This window comes from Nannobrachium achirus, assembly GCF_963921795.1.
Source record: "Nannobrachium achirus genome assembly, chromosome: 13".
Classification (NCBI taxonomy): domain Eukaryota; kingdom Metazoa; phylum Chordata; class Actinopteri; order Myctophiformes; family Myctophidae; genus Nannobrachium; species Nannobrachium achirus.
This window is the reverse complement of record NC_137833.1, coordinates 43,491,816-43,496,762: the sequence shown is the minus strand read 5'-3', so window position 1 is coordinate 43,496,762 and position 4,947 is coordinate 43,491,816. Positions and strand designations below refer to the sequence as shown.

The 4,947-nt window shown below is 43.7% G+C and overlaps 1 protein-coding gene across 1 annotated transcript in view; it reads right to left on the bottom strand.

Annotated features, from left to right (window-relative positions):
* The window catches only part of fbxo9 (F-box protein 9), a 446,168-nt gene that overhangs the window by 218,206 nt on the left and 223,015 nt on the right, over positions 1-4,947 (bottom strand). The window lies entirely within an intron of this gene.

Sequence of the window (4,947 nt, the reverse complement as noted above, 5' to 3'; positions counted from 1 at the left end):
CTTTAAACAACAAGTTACATGTTTTATGCTCTAGATGTAATGTTATGTTATCACATTGTAACAAATTATTTCAAACCATGGATTTAGGCAGGCCAGTATTGTTATATATTATGTTTTAAATCCCTAGATTACAATGTATGTTGGTTTACCGTATGTGCTGTATATGTTGGTTAATGTACCCAATGTGTTCCTAGTCTGGGCAAACCCACAAAAACAGCAGCTCTACTAGCTAATAAAGCATCACAGCACGTTATGAGCTTGTAAATCAAGCCAGATTGAAATATGTGTGGGCCTACATTGAAATTTACATTGCTTTAACTTTTGAAATCTCATTTGTCCCCTCTTTCTTGAAGACAAATAATGTGCTCAACCCAAACCTGAAAAGCAGAGGCTTCAATCTACAGACAGACAATGAAGTACCCCATAAGTGACAATGGTAATATAAACTTACATAATGTTTGTGATTTTGTTGGGATATTGATCTTGGCTAACTTTAATGTTGTGTGAAAAAAACTGAAGTTGAATGTGACAGCATACGGCTGCAGCTAACTAGTGGAAGGGGCAGATTTGTTGAAGAGATCACGGTTGGCAGTTACATTTTTATTCTACATCAAGGGTCTTCAACAGGGGGTCCGGGACACCTAGGGGGTCCTCAGAGTCACTAAAGGGGGTCCTCCAAATATTTGTGTGATAGAAACCTTATTTTCTCATTTTTTATTTTAACCACTTGAACCCTAGCGTCCATATTCTGAGAACTTGAGCCAAAAATAGCAGATCTACAAGCTCACAACGCCTTGCACTGCGAGGCGTTGTGAGCTTGTAGATCAGACATTTGGGCAAAGAGGTTTTGTAGAGAGGGAAAAGAGCAGACCAAGTAGTGAGTGAAATGTCAACTTTATTAAGTATTGACTGTTCAAGTGGTTAAATATCTGAAACACAAATCGACATGGATCCAAAATACAATGATGATTTTCCTGTCATGATGAAACTATATGGAATCTATGTAAAGGTTTTGGTGGTCCCTGCTTCATCTCTCTCAACAAAGGGGTCCGTGGCCTGAAAACATTGAACATTCAAAACCAGTTTGTCCACAGTCAGCAGGCACGTAGACAGTAGGCAGCTGATAGCATAGGCCTACTCAACTTGCTTATAGAGATGCAAATCTTTGCTATTGTTTTCATTGGGTGACGGGGGTTTACTTTGGGTCATCGTCACCTGGCTTTACAAAGAATCAAATGTGCACACGCTCGCCAAATGGTCTGTGTACTACACTATTGGACTTTAGTTACTAGTTACTTATTTAGAATATTATTAGGCTATAAAACATAGGCCTACATTAATCTCTTCAGCCCTATACATTTTGTCTATTTGAAAATAGCCGATCTACAAGCTCACAATGCGTCGCAATGCACTTCACTGGCATTTCGGCTGGCATTTCGCCTACTAAAATCTCATTCCTGGTGACGCCAGTGTAAGTGTGTTTAAAGATAGAATGACTACTTTACATTCATATCTTGTGGCTAATCCTTTCTTTGACTTTTGCTATAAACTCAGGAATTGCCATGTCGGAGATATCTAAGGTTAAGGCTTCCTGGGTGAAGGCAAGATGGACAGACCAGTGGAACGCAGCAGAACCATCCAGGCTTCACCAATTCATCAAGGATCTCACAGATGTTCCTGACCAGCACCTCCCCCGTAAGGAGTGGACAACCCTCAATCACCTGAGGACAGGTGTGGGACGTTTCAGTGCAGCACAGGATCCATCACAGACTGTGTAGCATGTGATGACCAGCTGCCCTATATACCAGCCACTGAATGGTGATCGTGGCCGAGAATGATCATGACCTAGACAATGACACACTCGACTGGATTGCTGCAACGGAGTGTAAGGACATACAACAGAAAAAGATCCGGATGATGTGCCACCCCATTAGACAAACTCTCTCTCTCTCCCCCCTGTGGTTGGCTAAAAAAAACCACCCACAAGCACAGCGGACCCAGATTGATGAATGCAACATGAATGAACAGTGGATTCCAGAAAACCTATGCCCTAAAACAGTTTTGTTACAAAATTCAAGATTTTGATGCACCTCTTACACAATTTATGTTTTTGGACATTTTTTAATCCTTTATTTTGTTCTGTTAGCAGTCTGTGGAGCATTATGGGAATATCTCTTTTTGCATTTCAAGTGTTTTTTTTAAATGTACTGTATGTACACTTGCACATTTGATCTGTTTGCCTTCATGCTGCTGCTATCTTTATTTATATTGTATTTTATTATCTTGTTTATTTTTGTAATAAACGTTGTCAAATATACAGTATATTGTCTATTTCATCCAAAATGTATTTTAGGTGTTTCAATAATTAACACAGTTCATGTCAAACACTGTTTTAGTCTACCATTAAAATCTTCCTAGGAGCAAGGTTGAGCTCACTTGGATCCCACGTTTATCCTCTATGGTTCCCGCATAGAATTGCCTAGGTGGGGCCCAACCAGGGCCCATGTAGAACCCACCTAGAGCCCACACAGGCTAGCCCAAGCGGCTCCCACCTGGGTCCCATATACATTTGCCGAGGTGGGGCCCACCCAGGACCCATGCAGAACCCACCCAGAGCCCACGTGGGCTAGCCCAAGTGGTTCCCACTTGGGTCCCATATAAATTTGCCGAGGTGGGGCCCACCCAGGACCCATGTAGAACCCACGTTGAACCCACGTGGGCTAGCCCAAGTGGTTCCCACCTGGGTCCCATATAAATTAGCCGAGGTGGGGCCCACCCAGGGCCCATATAGAACCCACACAGAGCCCACGTGGGCTAACCCACGAGGGACCCTTGTGGAAACCGTGGACATTCCCACATAGAACCCACGTGGGCTAGCCCAGGCGGTTCCCACATGGGTCCCATATAAATTTGCCGAGGTGGGGCCCACCCAGCGCCCACGTAGAACCCACGTTGAGCCCACGTGGGCTAGCCCAAGTGGTTCCCACCTGGGTCCCATATAAATTAGCCGAGGTGGGACCCACCCAGGGCCCATGTAGAACCCACACAGAGCCCACGTGGGCTAACCCACGAGGGACCCTTGTGGAAACCGCGGACATTCCCACATGGGGCCCATGTAGGGAAGCCCACCCTGTACCCATGCGGGACCCATGTGGGCGTGCTGGCTGGGTGGGGGAGGCCGGGATTGAACTGAGCGCATCACAGTTCCCATCCCGCCGCTCTACCCGCCGCTATACCCCTGAGCCGGCAGCCACTGCTGCCCCTTATTAATTAATCATTGAACACAGGAAGGGTAATGTAAAGGGGAAGTATTTGTTAAGCAATTAGCAATCTACTCATAATAAAAACACAAAACATGATAAAGAACTCATAATGTAACAAACCAAACATATTGCTGATGGTGTACTGTATGTAGTACATTTATCTGTGTATACATGTTTTGAGGTTGTGCACTGTATTAATGGTAGGCTACGTATGGCAATGGGATGAGGCAGGGATATAATAAAGGACTTTATTTTCATCATTACAGTGCAAACCAGAGTGGCTGTATGGAGACAAATCTTTGGACAGCAGCAATTTGCACTTACGTTGGGCATGTCCAGTCCATAATATGGGCATATCTGTGCACCTGCCAGCAGGGGCGTCACACCAAATTCTGGGCCCTGGGTACAAGGATTCACTGCGGGCCCCCCAAGAATGTTAACTATTGAAAAATAGCAGATATACAAGCTCATTTTTTTGAAAAATCGTGAAAATGTGTGCAAGAAACCTATGTCAAGGACCCCCAAGATGATATGTATTTGGCCACGGACCCCGATCTCAAAATATTTAGTTCCAGGGACCCCCAGAAGCAAAATTTGAGTTAGAAATGTTCGTTTAAAAAATACATATATTCAAAGATTTTCACACATTTTCACAACTTTTCAAAAATAGCAGATCTACAAGCTCGCAGCGCGGCACTCGGTGCCGCGCTGTGAGCTTGTATATCTGCTATTTTTCAATAGATAAAGTTATTAGGGCCCCTCCACCTTGGGCCCCAGTAACTCAGTCCCACTTTCCTACCCCTTATGACGCCCCTGCCTGCCAGACACCACCCGACCCACCAACTTGACCTGACATGGCATCAAAATAAATTGAACAACTATACTACAGAATATGCAACCCGCAAGGGTGTCGCACCAAATTCTGGGCCCTGGGTACAAGGATTCACTGCATTGTTTTGTGCTTTAACTATAGCTTGTAGCTTGTAGATAGCTATTTTTGAAAAATCGTGAAAATGTGTGCAAGTCTTTGAATATTTCAAATCCTTCTAAGGTTTTTTGAAAAACCTATGTTTCTATGTCAGTGGTGCTCAAACTTTTTCATGTGAAGGACCCCAAAAAGTATATGTATCTGGCCACGGACCCCCATCTCAAAATAATTAGTTCCAGCCTTCCAGGGACCAACCAGTAGCAACATTTTAGTTACAAATGTTCGCTTAAAAAAAAAAAAACATAAAAAAAAAAAAACATATATTCAAAGATTTGCACACATTTTCACGACTTTTCAAAAATAGCAGATCTACAAGTTCACAGCGCGGCACTGAGTGCCGCGCTGTGAGCTTGTGTATCTGCTATTTTTCAATAGCTAAAGTATAAAATAATTAAAGCCCCTCCACCTTGGGCCCTAGTAACTCAGTCCCACTCCCCCCCCCCCCCCCCTTGTGACGCCCCTGGCAACCCGTTCTGTTTCCAGTAATCTATTATTAATGTCTAATAGACAGAGAAGAACAAAGAAAAGAAAAGAGAAACAGAATGGTTTCCTTGGACATTTATTGGTAGGAACTGGTGTACTTTACCCCATGCAGTTCACATGTGGCCTCACAGTGATGCACAGCACAGGTCAGTGATAACAGCATCCTATGCCCATTATGTAAAAATAGTGTGGCATACAGTAGTGATAACCACA